The sequence below is a fragment of the Cygnus olor genome, chromosome 5 (genome assembly GCF_009769625.2).
Source record: "Cygnus olor isolate bCygOlo1 chromosome 5, bCygOlo1.pri.v2, whole genome shotgun sequence".
Taxonomy (NCBI): Eukaryota; Metazoa; Chordata; class Aves; order Anseriformes; family Anatidae; genus Cygnus; species Cygnus olor.
The window spans coordinates 20,970,940-20,988,771 of NC_049173.1; the positions used below are offsets into that span (position 1 = coordinate 20,970,940).

Genomic DNA, 17,832 nt, shown 5'->3' on the forward strand with positions numbered 1-17,832 from the left:
ATCTTTTTTATTTTTAATATACAGTGTTGTATTTATTGTGATTGAGTCTGTAGAATGCTTTTATTGTCCAAATACACAGTGTATTCACGAAATACGAAGAAAGAACCTACATGAATATTAAAATTTATGATATTAAGAAGGAGAGGAGAATTAACATAGCAAAATCACTGTAGTAAAAATTTTTATGGACCATTTTAAAACTGCATGTTATTTCATATTTAGAGTTGTCCAGAAATGTACATGAAATGCCAAGCTCCTAGATATTAATATTCTTAACAGTCAAGATTTTCATTTCTCAGAGCTGCTGTGTTGGTATAAAGAAATAATAAAGAAACAGTTGGTACTGTTGACATAATTCTTGGGTAACGTTATATCTAAAGATTCTAAAACTTCATAAGGCCGATCTCGGGACAGGCAGATATAGATCCTCTAAGGAGCCTAGGCAGTTTCTGTTCCCCTCCATATGATTATAAAAAGGATCTCTCTTTTGACTTACCCTTTTGACATTTTTACTCTTTTGGGGAATTGTGGATCTGACAGAGGGTCACACTCAGTAAGCTATACACCAGATGATCCAATTAATGCTGCCCCTAATGTTGCCTGACTGTTTATCCCTGTTTGCACGATATGGTAAGTATTTGAGTACACCATAGCCACACAACCCTAAATACAAAACGAATATTGGTGCAGGCCAAAGCTCACTCCACATTATGTGAGCAGGTTATGTTTCCTAAATAACTACAGCCCAACCCTGATTTCTCCAAAGACAGCTTTCTTCTCTACCAGCATGATGGCTTTCAGCTTCAGGACCAGAAGCGCATTGGAGAAGCTGGATTATAATTGTTGATAAATGTATGTAGCTGTCACTGAGTTGTGAATCAGAAGCTATCAAATGAAACACTTTAAAGGAAATTAGGCTCCCAAGCATAAACTCAAAAGTAATTCACGTGACCATCAGATTAATCAAAAGTTTTTCCATCTCACTGTCTGTTTCGGGCTGAATTTAATCTCTCCAGGTTTTCTCAAGACCAGTGTTTGTTCAAGCCACATAGAGTGATACTTTCTCAGTAACTTTAATTTATCCTGGATCCTACTTACAGGCAAATGAAACTTGTCTAAACAGTAGGTACTGGAAAGCTGTCTGACCATGCCCAGGTAGCATACTTCATTTTCAGCAGGGAGATGCGTTAGCTGAGAGAGCAGTTTGCGTATTTCTTAAGATGATAAGAAGAGTAGGTTTAAGACCCAGTTTACCAGCCAGTAAGCCAGTACACCATAGTACTTACAAGAAGAGTAGGTTTACATGACCCAGTTTACCAACCAGTCGGTTTCATTTAGTGCCGTCCTTTTCAATAATAAAACCGTTATTTTTTCAAACAGCAATGTGATATTTTCAAGTACTTCATTCTCTTCTTTTTGAAGATATCTCTTTAGCTGCCAGTCAACATCAGTAAGTGCTAAGGCAGTAGGACATCTCACCCTGAAAAATGTTACAGAAGAGTCTTTAAACTCCTGGACATGCAAATTTGAATTCTGGAATACTTCATGTAATAGTGCAGGGTAAAGCATTGTGCTAATCCCTAGTGAAATGAAAACCCCATATGAAAAAGAATCAACAGGAAAAATCCTTTTGTTTTCTAAATATATTATGAAAATCTTAATTCAATGATATTTGACTTGGCATATTTTGTCTCCATTTCTGCTGAATATAGTCTCAGTAAACTCCACATAGTTTCACAATAACTCCATCATGATTTCTCTGCTATGGTTTAATATTTTATCCCATTTATTAAATACAGTATTAATTTCTGCTCATGTAAAATCTTATGCACAGTCTCTGCTTTTGTCCATCTGCTAGCACAGGAACACTGATGCAATTTGACGGTGTTGTAATCAATATTTTGTTTTTCCATATACCTGTAAAAGCTCAGACTTGAGCTTAAACCAAGATGGTAGATGGCTGGAATCAGAGGAAAGGAGGAGAAAGGAAGAGTTCTATATTTGAAATCAGAACTAGATTAAATACATAAAAGGCATTTTCATTTCTTTATTACAGCCAATGGTTATTCTTGATGCTGATCACACACAAACTCTGCCCTATGCAAAAAAACACAGCCAGGCCAGAATTTGATCTGGCACTACTACAGCACTTACAAGTAATTGAATAATCATTGTCGTATAATACACTGTATTATTACCATTCATTAAGGGTGGATTCCCATTCAAGTTTTTGATGTAGTTAATTTTAGTGCTAGAACACAATGCTTCACTTTAAAGGCATTTCAGGTGGGGTGATTTGTGTACTATTTTTGTTTCCTTTGCCCCAATTATATACCCCACAAACCACCTACCCAATTTGACAGGCTGAAATGTGCAGTTCCCTGTGATGTTTTACTCTGACAAAGGTAGTCAAAATGCATTTCAATTTGTAGAAACAATCTGCCAGTGTCTAATTGTGGAGGTAAATTTTTCAAGTTATGGAAACTGGGAAAGACCAATACATGTCTTAATGCATTCACACAGGACACTTTGGAGACTTGGTGTTTGGAAGATTAGCATAGCAGATGTCAAACGTATATTTTTAAATTATGCTTCCTAATTTGTAAATATAATTTTTCCCTTGGTCTTCAGTATACTAAACAAAACATTTATGAAGCTGGAATAAGAAAAAAAAAATAAATCTGAGCTGCATAGTTTCTGCTTTGCTGTTATTTAATTACCTGATCTCATTGAGCTTAATATTATGGTTGCTGGATTCTGACCAAGATCACATAAAGGTCATTACATTTTAAGCTTTCAGGCATCTATGAAATGTACTAAAATACACAATTTAAAGATTATCTTCCAAAAACCTTAAACCAAACAAGACAAAATAGGAAGCAGGTACCTGATCTAAATCTACTTTATATCCCCACCATCCCAAGACCATCAGCACCAGGCTCAGGGCTGTCAGGATAAACCCTTGTCTTTTCCAGAGTGTAAAATTTGTTTTGCAACTGGGCAATATGTATTTTCAGACAACAGGGGAGATGGACTTGCACAAGACAGTCAATGGGGCCATAGTTTTAGTCAGTTGCTGAAAAGCATTCATTCAGACAAAAAAGCCTCGTTAGACAACCCAGGTTCCTTTTTCAGGAGTGCAGTCAGCTCCTCACATGAGATACAGGGTACAAGTTTTTCTGACAGAAGTTAAATTTTTCTGTGTAACTGTATCACTAGTGGATTAAAATGGAAAAAGGAAAGGTATGTGAAATGTGACAGCGGCAGAGATTTCCCAGGCCACTAGCTATTCCTCAGTAATAGCAACAGTTTATGTTTTCAACCGGAGCTGTTCTAGTCAGATTTGTTCCCATTTTTCTTTCATACAGGGAATTACTTTTCCTAAATACTTGAAGATATAACATAAAATGTTAAGAGCTCCAGATTTAGTGTCCTCCAATTTGTTCTCCCAATGAACTTGTAACCCAGATAATAAAATATTATGACTTTTCCCAAAAGGAAGAATTTTGAATGAGTCAAAATATTATCCATGTATAAGAAAGAGAAATGGCTGAGCAGCATTCAGAAATGGACAATAGGCCATCGTCTAATGTTTTTCTTGAGTACACTGTTTTGTTCCTAATGCTTGATGCCTACCAAAAGAAAATGGGAGGACTGGTTTAGATAAGACAAAAATAAGTCTAAGTCTGTCCTCACTGTTGAACGTAAAATAAGATGAAATTTTTAAGGTTTAGAAAATATTGGAATAATGTTAAAAAAAAAATGTTTTAGTAATGTGCTCCATGTTGGAAACGAAAACAATGTTTTGGGTTTTTTCATTACTACAGCACAGTCCATTATTTTGTATGGATGGGAAGGGTTCAAAAAGCCCGAAATACAAAAAAGAATGTTTTAAAGCAATCCAAAGTATGTTTAAAGAGTGGGGTGGCACTCAAAAACAAGGATAAAAAATGGATAAATCAGAAATTAGACTAAAATGGGGACTGAAAGGCTAAGAGGGTAGACCATTGGGAAACTGGGAAAAGTGATCGGAACCAAAAGCAATTCTTGGAGGATCCTTTGGTGATGACACAACTGGTTTATCACTTCTCTCAATACTATATGTACTCAAAAGCCTTAAGAAATAAAATCTAAACCACTAAGATACTGAAGACCCCTGATAACCTTCATCAAAGAACAAGGATGAAATGCATCCTAATTTGTCTTCCTTTCTTTCTTTGTTCTTCTCCATGTATCTTCTTCATGTCCTCTTTTTTTATTTTATCAAGTAAGATTTTTCCTTTTTCTTTCTTTTTTTTTCCTTTTTTTTTAATTATTTTTTTTACACTGTTTTGAGAACAATTGCAAGGCATAAGACAAGCCTTCTTGAATGAGAATGTCCACTTCAGCCTAAAAATGCCCTCTAAAGGACAAGCATCCCCGTCAGCTAGGATGTCCTACAATGGGAAGTTTTGGACCTACTGTGCTTGTTCTATTTTGATGATCTCTACTTGTCCAGTAAATTCAATGTTTTGGGGAAATATTAAAGTTGTTTTCTATTTTACACTTGCCTCACGCCATTAAGCTGATGTATGTATGATCAATGCAGGCATCTGAGACCTTCAGATGGGCTAGAACTATTCTGCAGTAATTATAGATCTAGAAATCCTGCATAAATAAATAAATAAATAAATAAATAAAGGTCAAATTCCTTCAGACAGCATTTCCCATCAGGGAAAGAGAACATGTCCAGTGCTATTGCACTTGCTTCTCTCCCTGGTTTGTCAGAAGCTGGAAAGTATTCTTACACTCAGATGTCTGCAATAGAAATAATCCTCTGGTTTCCACAGAGAAAGATTCCTAGTTAAACAGGGAACTATTTTTTAACACTCTCTCTCTCAAAAAAAAAAAAAAAAAAAAGGCTCTAAGATGTTTTGATGAAATTTCTCTTAGAGAAACTGTGTGTCTGTCATGTTCTTAAGACAGAGAATTTGTGGCATTACATTTTTTTTGTGTGTGTGTGATATAGAAACACCAATTACCACATAAAAATTGAATTTTCTCTAACATTTTCCCAATTAGTTTTTCTATTGCTAAGACCCAGAATTAGCTTTTTTTTTGTGACTACAAAAAGCAAATGTCAACATCATTTCAGGCAGCTCAACAGAACTGTTCTTTATCCTTCATCTTTCCTCTTTATTTTTTTGTAACTGCTAAAATACATATCAGCCAGAATTTTAAAAATAATATGGTTTCTCCAGCTCTTAATATTATTTAATATTTTTGCTTTGTTCAGACAAGCACATGAGAAATTTTCTATAAAGTTCTGCAAATAGGCTTACTGGCTAAAAGTAACTGTGAATTTGACTCTTCACATTTACAAAATGCTTGACATAAAGCACAGAAGGCTGTACCCTGATGTGTTTTTTAGACTGAAGAAAGCAGCTGCAGGGGCTGCAGCTCTGGTTTGGAGTTTTTTTCCAGCAGGGAAACTTGTATCACTGAGAATCTATAGGACAGTACCAGTTTCCTACTTGACTTGAATGAGTTCAGCTTCTTCTTATAAACTTTTACTTCCTATAAAGGGATTTTAGCAATGGTTTCACCTACTAAAACCTGACCAATCCTGTTCTTTTTCAGCATAGTGTATCATTGTAAAACCATAAAAACAAACAAACTGACAGACACATGAGAAAAAGCACTTTAAAAGAACAGATTCATAATGCTTATAATGCTTGAGGTTTGGGGAGTTGTTCTGTTCTCCTTCCAAGGCTTTAAATGACATTTTCAGGCCAGAAGGGTTATTAACAACTTAGTTCTAAAGCTCTTAAAAATCCAAACACTGACTGGATTAACTACAAGGGTGCAAAGGACACGTTTCTGTTTCTGACTCCAGCCCCTCCCATGTCTGTCAGCATGTCTGAATTAGAGCTGAATCTGATTATTGTGTTAAAATGTAGAGTACCAATAGAAGCAGATGAACTGCTGGCTCCAGGTAGTCTCTGGAGTTACGTATACATCCACAGTCCTGCCATTGCATCTCTGTTTTTACAAAGCTCTGGCAATGTGAAAGAATCAAAAGTTCTGGGCCTACAACAATAGCAGTATCAGTGTCTTGTTTATGCTGATGCTCTCCTCTGACAGCTAGGTAAATCACAAATATCAGCAGCACTACCATTTGTCCAGTGATGGGATCAGATAGAGAAAAGGCACCCTTCCTACCACCAGCTTTTAGCACATTGTATGCAGTGTCTCACAAAGTTATTAAATTATAAGCCAGTATGATGGGTTTGGGTTTTTTTTCAGGAGGTTTTAACACTTCATGACTAGTCTTTCTAAGTATACTGTAAGGGTACATTTACACTGAAAAGAAAAAAATAGCAGGAATTTGAAGTTTTATTGCATGCTAAAATCAGCACAGATTGCAATGTAAGAGGTAACCCTGTACTCCATTCCTGCAGTGGAGAAGTAAATTTGGATTAGAAATTAGCAAGGCAGGACAGCTAAAGGAAAAAAAAAAAAAAAAGAGAAAAAAAAAACTTTCTGACATTCTGGCAAATGTGATAAACCATAGGGTAAGCTTTTTTTTTTTTCCTTTTAAGTATTGAACTGTGCCTATGTACACGTAAGCAAGATAAGATTTTGTAAGGAGAAGTGATATTAGATCAGCAAAATGCAGAAAGGACAGACATTTTCAGGTACACAAAACCCCCTTTTCAGGTCTGAAACAGCAAAGAGTTGAGGACTGTGAAGATATAATATATGTGAAGATATACAATTGGGAACAACTTCTAATGTGGTTATGCTACTTAATGAGGCAGGCTGACACAAAAAGATGTCTGGCACCTAGGGAGAAGAGGATGGTGTTATTTAGAGAAGAAATGATAGGGTAGGAAGCTACTGTGTGCCTGGGAGAATTAGGCTGTGCACAGATATTAAAAATGAAACACTTAATAGGCAAAAACTTTTAAGTGGATAGAAACTCAGAATTTGATTCGGTTGCTTGACTGGACCTAGTAATCTAGAAAATGGGCTGTAACCAAAATCCCTATACAAATACCCTTTTAGTTCATTCAAGGTCCTGGACGTATACACATATTTGGTGACTTACAATGCCTCTATTGAAAATGGAAGAAGGAAGATAAGCATCTAAACGACCATTAAAATTCACATTGGTGTCTTAATGTCAAGCGTGGGATTAATTGCAAACACTGTGGGTTAGATTTAGTTACACAAGATTAATTCTCTGGATTTGAAACATCAGTGAGGTCTTCCCACTGCTGGTTTCTTTGTGATCTAAGAGAGAGGAACAAATCTGTGCAGGAAGCTTTGGGGATAAACTGCACCTAAACTAGACTTTGAAAAATATGCTTGTTTCCCCTTGTTCCCACCCCCTCTGACAATTTGTGACAAGATGATGTAAAGCAGCATTTACCAACAACTTGTAAGAGATTAGGCAGTTGTCAAAAGAGATGTCAATACAGGCTTCAGCAATTGCTTCCTGATAGATTTCAGAGAGAACCACTAAGCTGCAGTTGGGTTTTGATAGCTCTCTACAGCTGTGCACAGCTGGTCAGATGTTATGTTTACCTGGATCTTTAGTTCTGGCTTGGTAAGTGATGGCTGGGGTGACAGTGAGGTATAATAACCATTCTTTATCTCTGTATATTATGAATTAGATGTCATCCATTATGAACCACCTCATCCCTCTCTCTAATTTTTCTTCATAACCGTATGTCGTGATTCCCACAAATAAAACCGTAATTACTGCTGCTTTTGTTTAACGTGATTTATAATTGCCATAATGGTAAGGTCTTCCCTGGTAACAGTAAGTGCTCACCACTGACTTGCAGTACAGTTTTTCTGCAGCAAGCTTTCCCTGCTTGAGACGCACTGTCTCTAAAACAAACCTTTTTCTATTGTATGACAACACCAAAAAAAGTAGATGACCAATGCAGTCTAATTTTTCCAGATGATGACAATAGTCTCATAAATACTTTGGTTTAAGCAATTAGTCAGAACATGGGATTGTTTGAAGTGAATGATACAAGATACTCTTTGAGAGAGGGACAGTTATTTACAAGGGAAGCACACCAGGTTCCATTTCCCCCAAAACAGTAGCAAAGAAGGCCAGTGTGGGGCTTACTTTCTGATTTTTACTTTTTTATTTATGTCTTGCTTATGATTTCCAGCTCTGCACAAGCTTGTGCCTAAGGAGGTCTGGCCACACATAGGATCACGTGTACATCTGTAACTTTAAATTGTCTGCTACCTTTCTTTCCAGTTTCCTAGTTCCTAGTATTCACAGCTCGCCAAGCACTCCCCAGACTCTGGGATTCTCAGCCAGTCCCACGAAAAAAAAAAAATGCATCTGGAAAACACAGCTAGGCTGATATAACTAACAGTTAGCTGCCCTCAAAAGGAGGTCCTATTTCGCTCACTTCCAGCTTCCAGCTGTCTGTTCTCATCCCTCCTTTACACTCAATCCATCACTCATCCAATCACACCGTGAGACTGTTCAAGGAGTCAAAGCAGTAGAAAACTGTTTACTTTCCTCTTCTACTTTTCTGCCATTTTGGATTCCTGAATCAGTTTACAGCATGGCTAGATAACCATCAACGGTGGCAAACGGGAATCCATGGGAACACATGGTTACAGTTTGAGGGTAGACAGGCTCAAACTTAACATAAGTAGTATTGCCCCCCTGGGCAATAGACATTTTGTAGCTTTCCCATTCCACAACACTCATTTCATTTAACAGAAAGAATATTTACCACTCTTCTCCGTTTCTGAAAAAGCACTGAGCATTGGAGGTCAATTGTTTTTGCTGTTGCTGCATTATTTTTTGGCCAGCTCAGTTCTCAGCCTGGTTCACCACTACTCCACACCAACGTGCTGTCCTAGGACAACAGAGAAGGTGAAGCAATAGAGGTAGTCAGTGGGAAGGAGGACAGAGGGAAGGGACACATCTTTTCATCAGTGCAGCCCAGGAGAATTAAAGGTGAAGTATTATACCCAACAAGGCAAGTGATAATATGAAAAGAAAATTTAAGAAATAGTTTGGAAAGTTCACTGTAATTCAAAATTTTTGGTGTTGAGTATAGGTGGGACCATACAAAATCACCACATTTGCAGGAAGAAAAGTAAATTTTATGATTCAAGCATGGATTCAAAGCCTTTTTTTTTTTTAGCCTGTTTTTATTACATACCCAACCAATATCCTTAAATTTCTCATTCTCTGTGTACAGAAGCTTGAAAGTCTACCGGTGAGCAGAGACACAGAAAGGAAACATCAAAGATTTTTCAAAGGAAAAAAAAAAAAAAAAAAAAAAGAAGGTTGGAGGGAAGGTGTAAGATTCTTTGTCACAATACTAATCATCAATACAATTGCATCATCATATGATGCAATTCCATAAATTTCTTTGGAAGTATGGCTATGGATAAGCTAAATGGGAAACTGACATGCTGAGGATTTGTCATTGCTGTACCTCAGGCATTTATTTTCAGTAACTCTAGACTTGAGTAAGATTTCAAAGAACAAATGAGATCCCACCTTTTCAGAGGATGTATTAGCAGTATTTAAATTATAGGACATTAGAACTTTTTAGCATATAGACCTAGTTTTATTTCTTCACATTTTTAGTTTCCCTCTTAAAGTATTTTACCACCCTACTTGGAGGAGATAATGATGAAATTAATCCTGTTATAGAGTTGCCACTCTCTGGAAAGATCATTTCACATTTGGGGAGGAGTGGGAACAAATCAATCTGCTTATCGATTGATTAAAGGTGGGTTTTTGTAAGCAGCATTTTTAGAGGGCAGAGAAGATCATAAGGACCTTGGGGAAGTCAGCATCTTCATCGCTGTCAAAGTGTCTACTCTTGTACCCTGACAGAGCTGAATTGTTAAGGAGCCAGTGTTCCTGTTCATTTATATATTTTTTTTTAAATGTCAGTGTTTCCTATTCTTTTATTAACGTTGTGGGTTAATACATTAAAATTAAATGTATCTGATTTTTTTTCCCCAGAAAAGACAAATATTCTACTGAACAGACTCACAAAGTATTTTTTTTATTTCAGCAGAAATTCATCATTTAAAGAGAAACTGAATTTTAAACACCTAGGCTCTGTCTATAGTCGTAGAAAGAGACAAACAGTCCATAAGTTATCTAAGACCTTCTGTGAAATTTATTAATCTTTGGAAGGGCATTATTAATTTTTTCCTTTCAAAATGTGAAAGAAAGCTAACTCGGATTAGCATGGCTCTTATAAATGCTCTAGTAAAATATTTAATTCTGATGAATTGGTACTTCATGATTTGGCATCACCTCTTCCTTTTCTCATTAGCAAATTATTTTCTATTTCTAAAATGTGATTGCTACAAGATGTCTGAGCATGTGTATCATTTTAAAGGACTCCACAACAGTCATTTTGATGCCATGCTGTACCTGTTATCGACCACAATTTTTTGTCTGTGGAATTTTAATTAACTTCTCAGAAAACTGGACAGTATTTTTATTCTCAAAGAACTAAATTTACAAAATATTTAACATCAAGTTTTATAACTAAGTTTAACATATGAAAAAACCTTGGGTTTTGGACTGTTCTATAATGATCCTCAGCTGATACTATGGTGATGTTGGCATTTTTGTCTCAGACTTGTATAGATTGTTAATGTACCTTGAAAATGAATGATTTGGTGAACAACCAAGATGAAGAATTGCTTGCTGAGTAATGAATTGAGTAGAATTGTTTTGGTCTGTGAAACCAAGATAAATTTCAAGGATAATATTATTTTCAACAGAGGACAGCCTATGTTGCACATAATCAATGCTCACAGGAAAACTTCACAGAATCACAGAATCGAAGGGGTTGGAAGGGACCTCAAAAGATCATCGGGTCCAACCCCCCTGCCAAAGCAGGCTCCTTAGAGCAGGCTGGCCAGGTAGGCGTCCAGATGGGCCTTGAATATCTCCAGAGAGGGAGACTCCACAACCTCCCTAGGCAGCCTGTTCCAGTGCTCTGTCACCCTCACTGTGAAGAAGTTATTTCGCATGCTGGTGCGGAACTTCCTGTGCTCTATCTTGTGACCATTGCCCCTTGTCCTATCCCCACAAACCACTGAGAAGAGGTTGGCCAAATCCGTCTGTCTCCCACACCTCAGGTATTTATACACATTGATAAGATCCCCTCTCAGTCTTCTCTTCTCCAGGCTGAACAGACCCAGGTCTCGCAGCCTTTCCTCATAGGGAAGATGCTCCAGGCCCCGTATCATATTTGTGGCCCTCCGCTGGACTCTTTCCAGGAGTTCCCTGTCTTTTTCGTACTGATAAACTTTGGATAAAATACTTACCTTGTTGCAGCCAGTGAGACTTTTTCTACAAAGTTCTGAGATGCATTCATTCCCTGAATCTACCACAGACTTCTAAGGCAATTCTTCAATAAGTCACTGACGCTCATTCAGTATAAAGCAGACGTTTAGCTGCAGCAACACGAAACTTTCATTATCTTCTTCCAGTACTGTTGTTTGTTTATGTTGCTCTTACTTGTACACGATGAAACAGATTAGAATACTGATCAAAGAGAAAAATAATATCCCTCCTCAAAAAAAAATAAAAAATCCATATGTGTGAAAAACACAGAACTGATTCATGACACAGGTGCCCAAATTACTGTGCTAGCACAGTGAAGACTTTGATGTAAAGGGAGAAGGGGAGTGCTTATACTAGGAATGTTATCTTCAAAAGCAGGTAAAACTATAACCTAATTTTCTCAAGAATAGCTTTGTTCTTGTCCTGATTTGAGGTCATCTAGCCTATCAATAGGAGCTTCAATTTTTACCCATTCTGGATGGCATTTGAGCTCACACTTATCTTTCAATATGTGGCTAAATACTATTACATTCAAATCCTGAGCCTTACTCCTCAACAGATCTTAAGCATGTGCTTTAAATATTGTCATATTTACAAATACTGTCGTGAGGGGAAATGTTTGTCTTAACTGTCAGTTGTAAGAGAAGAGATTTTTTTTTTCCCTGTCATCTTTGTAGAATGCTTTGCAAAAGGCAACTGATAATTGTATTTGGACTTTGGACATCTACGCAGTGCAGACTGAAATATGAGTAACACCACCATTTGCAATCAGCAACAATAATAAATTTTAAAAAACATACAATTAATATTACAGCTTAATATAAAGTATTGTAATCTTCAGAACTACACCTTTCTTCCTAAAATGCACAGCAAATATTCTGTCAAGAAGAAAATATATTACAGAAGACATAAAGGGAATATGCAGAGAAAGAACTGAGAATTACTGATCAAAGCAAAAGGCTTTACCTGGAAGTTGATGACTGGTAGGAAAATCTGAATGCTGGAAGCTTTGCCCCAGGCCAGCAACCTCCTCCAAGCATTATTTCCCTCAGGAAAGGTCCTGTTCCAGAGGATGTCATTCCTAGAGCACACTTGGGGTTGCTTTTTTGATCTAGGATAAAAAATTTATATGAATGTCTTTGAGTTGGTAATGACAGTGACACAAGGTCACCCACTCATGACATGAAGTTTCTGGGGAAAAAATTTATCTGAGAACACATCACGTCTCTTTATACAAAAATTAGCAAAATCAATTGTTTCAAATAGAATGAAATAAAAGAAAACTAAACATTTATCAATGTCTAAGCATTATCAGAATCCTTCTGGTGATGGAAGGGGATGTGTCATTGATTTTACTTTGAAGTAAATGTGATCAGAACTTCTAACTTCTGCATAACAAATCTGGAATCCTGCTTTCGCCAACTGTGGCTTTGAAAATATGTGTGTGTATATATATATGTATATGTGTATAAAGGTTCCATTTTATAGAATAAAGTGCACAGTTCTGAACTAATTCCGCTATGTAATAAGAGGTCAAACGTCCTTTCATAATTTCAATAAATGATCAGTTGGCTGCAAAGGGCTTTTTCTCCTTTTATCTTTCACAGCTTCTCCACTAATGACTCTGATAGTGCCTTTTCATGGAAGAATGCTGCAATATGATGGGTAACAGTAAATTTAGATTACTCCTGCAGAAATATGCTGCTTGGGAACAGAATTGAATTACGGTTTTGGATTCTGATCCAAATTTGCCAGTGGAAATATTTTTTATATAAAACCAATACTTTTTGACACAGAGTTTTCATGTGTCTCTATTTAAAAATAAAACAAATCTGTATTTAGTCTCAATACATTACTTCAAAATGAATAGCCAAAAGATTTTGCCTTGAAAATGTAAATTCATTATATAACCCTTTTTTTTTAGCCAAGTTTTAGTAACTAATTCAATGAAATGCTAATGCCATAAGTTCCAGTCATTAACTATAAATCATGAAATGACCAGGCTAACAATGTTTTGAACCTGAGTTTCAAACGTACTTATAGCATTTCAACAACTATAACTTTCAGCTGCTATTGAGAAGGGGAAAAGTTGAGGTGGGCAGGCAAGACAGAACAACAAAAATCTTTTCATCTCATTTTCAGATTTCTCTTTTTTTTTAAGTTATTTAGAGTATGTTTTTTTTTCTCATTAGAATAAAATAAAACAGAATTGACTACCTAAAAAAAAATAAACTGACAACTGGAAAAAAAAATGCTGAGAAAAGATAAAAATAAAAGGATATAAAAGCTGTAGGTACCTCATGTAAGTACTGTTAGCAAGAACTGCTAAGAAGTGTTATTAGCATAGGTAATACTAGCCAAAAAAGTAATATGACTAAATTTTTTTATTAAGATATGAAATACATACTAAAATTCACAGTATTTTTTTGTAATGCATTAAGAATCATTATATAAATGTAAGTTATTGTTTACTGTAGCAACATAGTCTCTTTTAAAGCTCACTTTTAAAAATATTTTCTATTTTAAATAGAAAAATCTTGCCAGAAAATTTTTAGTGGTTAATATTAAAAAGTAGAAAACCATCTCCCCACACTGGCTATTACATAGAATTAACTTTGGATATTATTGTGTTTAAATAGCTTTTTCCTAGGATTTTATGTTTCTTTTGCCCCACTAAACCTGGACCATATGCTGGATGCAATTAAAATATAATGCACTTCAAACTGAGACCTAACAACTGGAATTTAGTCACTGACAATATGGGATGGTGTTACATCTATTTGATGAGGCATTTTGTTTTAATTTCAAGTCGCCTGTACACAGGTGAAGCATTTTTTATGGGTAGTCCTGGAGAGGGAAAGCTTCTCTCTTTTGCCAGAACAGACACAATATACGTAAGTGCAGTATAAACATTTTCCACATCATCATGTTTCCCAGCAGGACCACTTCTGAGTTGAGGAATTTTGTCTTTTGGTCTTGATCTTGATTTTTACGCCAGAGTTTCCTGAAAAAAAAGCATTGCCTGCTGGATGCTATGTACAGGTGGGGTCCCTTCTTCCCAAGTATGGATCAAGAGCACCAGTTCCTAGTTCTTCTCAAATTCACATGCCTCAGGCCACACCTCCCTCTTCTTTCAAACCCACCCCAAGGAGAGCACTGAAAGAAAGGAAGACCCTCACTATCGAGAACATGGAACATACTTTGTTCCTGCCTCATTTAGACAGTAAATGTTTTTAGAAAGGACTATCTTTAAATGTCTTGTTTACTATTTAGCATGCTAGCAGAGCTTAAGCCCAAGTATTTATCCTATATCAATTACCACCACGTAATCATGAATATGGAATAGTGGACTTGGTTACTTGTCCACTGGACAGGACAGCTTTAGTCATGCTGTTTTAGGACTCTGCTGTCTTCCTCTTCTGGAGGCCACTGGGTCACTTTCTGATATGTATGAGAAGATTTCAGCAGGTCTCTGTAAGATTATCTTTATATTTCTTCCTGTGTAAATCTTGAATATCACCAGCTGCATAAGGCAAAAGATCATTTATAGTGTTAGGCATCAACATAGTCTGACTTACATTGCTCTGGAAGAGAAGAATCCCCAGTTCTTTGGGACTACAAATGCCCACACTGCAGTGGAAGGGGAGGTAAAATCCCTCAGGAAAACTTCATCAGTATTTTCAAGGATTAGAATTTAAACTTTGTTGCCTAAATCAGATATAAATTTCATGTGAATGTTCTTGCAAATCCATGTCGGAGTCCACCAACGTTACCCAGGGACTCTACTGCACAACAGTAACTAAATCCTAAGCTTCTAAAAACTGTATGGAGATACTGCATATAGTAGCTGGAAAATTGAACATATTTTTCAGTTTATCAGGGAAACAGAGGGGTGTGCAGCATGTATGTTGAGATGGAGCATGTCTTTCATTGACCTAAACCTTTCTCTCAATGGAAGACAAATTTTTCTGCCAAAGAAAAAGCTATTTACCATATTTTATGACTTCAGCTAATTTTAAAAGTCAAAATAAAAATACCATTTTAAAATGCCAAAACATTTTGTTTGAAAATTGTCAGAATGAAATATTTTGATCTTTTTTTTTTTTTTTAATTTTGTGAAAACCTATTAAAACAGGAAGCTGTACCCACAAACACTCTCATTTCCTAAAACTGATTAATCATTAATTTGGTAGTCTCTAAAGAAAATTCACTGTTCTGTGAGTCCAAAGACAGGTTCCTACCCATTGAACCATTCTTCCTCTCTAACAAGTTGTTGATATTACAGTTATCCTCCCCTCAAAAAAGTTCAGCTGTGCTTCCATCGCTAATATTGGCCTTAAAGGTCTTTTAACTTTTAAATTAAAGAGAAGCTTTTTGAAATGAAAAAGAAAATCACTCTTTAATGCATTTGAAATTTTCTTGAGGAAGCCTTATATTAACTAAGAGGAAAGAGTTCTTTTTTTTCTTTTTTTTTTTAAATTAAACCTAATTATAGTATCTGAAAGTATAGCTTCTTTGAACTCTCATTTCATACAGGAAGGGAGGAGGAGATCCTCACTATTTTTTTCATGCGAAAACAAGTCTTGATCTATACGCGTTTGGTTAACCAATTTTAATGGAGTTTGTGTTTCTTGTGTGTTCCTAAAGAGGCTCAAGAGAAAAATATTTGCGTAGCGCAAATGCCATCGAGGTGTATTATCCTAGGGTAAAGGGGGAGAAATGCAGTATCTATGAACTTTAAAGACTAAAATACTGTATTCAAACAAGTACTCTAAAGTTTTAGCAGACTTCTTTGGCTGGATATTAAGGGGATTATCTCAGAGAAAACAGGGTTACTCTTATCTGAAACTTCCAGATCTAGTCAGAATTCAAAGGTGATTGGAGGCTTCTTCTGCTGATACTGCACTGTGTTTACAATGGACATTATCTTGGCTTGCAGCTCCCCACACCACACAATGTGAGTTTTCATTGTTGTTCCAACGAAAAGGGAAATTTCAGGGGCAATGGCTGTGGTGCTGTGCAGTTTGCCCACCTCTGTAGAACAACTACTGCACTCAGAGCTCTACTGCAGCACCAGGCAGCAGCGAGGAGGTGTTTTATGATCATCTACAAAACTAGTTTTCTTACATTCAGCGCCAGAGCAATATCCCATCTGCACAGTTCTTTGCCAGCTACTAGGAGGAAAATTAACTCTGTCCTAACTGAAACCAGGACACCCTGCTAAATAGCCCATCTTACCACTTCCTAGCCCCAGTGCAGTGAAGCCTGTCTCCCTCCCAGGCAGGGATGTTCTATAGCCACCAGGGCAAAGAGCTTCACACACATTTCTCAGGAACCACCATGTGTTTATAATAACATCTACATTTCTTATCTGTTAACATTGTGGGAGAAAGCTATTACTGAAAGCCAAAGACTTCCACAGGAAGGAGCTCTGTGTTGAAACCCAAAAGGTGCTGAATGAAATGAACAACTGAGTCTGAAACACTCTGCTGAGCAGCAGGTGCGCTCAGTGGCAGAGGAGACCCTGCACTGCTGAAAGCTGGTGGAGTCCTTCGGCTCCTGTGCCTGACACATTCAAAAGTCACCTCGGATCAAGGCAGCAATTTGTGTTCCTAGAGTGCCAACAGCTACAGCCCAGACAAGAATTTAAAAGAGAAAATGCAGGGCAATCTGTATAAGAATTTATAAGCTAGGAGGAAGCAAAGTGTGCTCAAGAAGTAGACTGTATGTAATTCTCAATATGTCAGCATGTCATTACCTCAACAGGCCAACACGACTGTGCCATAGTTCTGCTCTTGCTCTGGGTGAAGGCTGGAAAACCTAGGTACTGTTAGCAAAACCATTGCAGACAGTGGGGTTTTGGGGGTGGCTACACACCTGGGCTTTCAGTGATGTTTCTGCGGGTGTCCCCATCTCCTGTCCCACCACCAGCCAGGTCTGCAGCAGGGACGTGCCTGCATCCACCAACAGTGAGGATCCTCCTGTGAATTGCAGATAGGAGTTCAGTGAGTAACACAGAGAGATGCTGGAATAGCCTTCAAATTATAGACATGTTATTAATGAACTTGAAAGGTAATTAACTTATTTCAGGCCTGGACGAAAATGTTACGTTTGAGTTGGGAAGTCCCTAGATGAATTCTTTCAGTGACTTTTTCTGCTGTAAGTGTGCTGTTAATTCACGTATGCCTGAGTTTACTCATCTGTGTCATGAGGTTGATGGTACTTAGAAATATATCCCCCAACAGCTTGGCAAGGGTCTTTTAAAATGTCACAATGCTGAAAAATGCTAATTATAATCATCCCCATCACTGTGCCCACCCCAAGTAATTATTACATTGCAGAAACAAAGTAATTCTACTGGAATAATGGCACAATCTATTTATGTAGGGATTGTTTTCTACATATGTCTCAATCTTCTCCACATATAAAAATAATGTGAGCTTAAATTATTCCTTATTTATCCAGTTTTGAATTTTAATGAA

General features: G+C 36.8%; 1 long non-coding RNA gene across 1 annotated transcript; it reads right to left on the reverse strand.

Moving 5' to 3' along the window:
• Window positions 1-235: 235 nt before the first annotated feature.
• On the reverse strand, window positions 236-17,332 carry LOC121071001. The gene is made up of 3 exons (XR_005820332.1): window positions 17,228-17,332; window positions 12,317-12,461; window positions 236-1,480 (listed from the first exon to the last, which is right to left on the reverse strand). It is a non-coding gene; the product is annotated as an uncharacterized LOC121071001 (long non-coding RNA).
• Window positions 17,333-17,832: the final 500 nt, after the last annotated feature.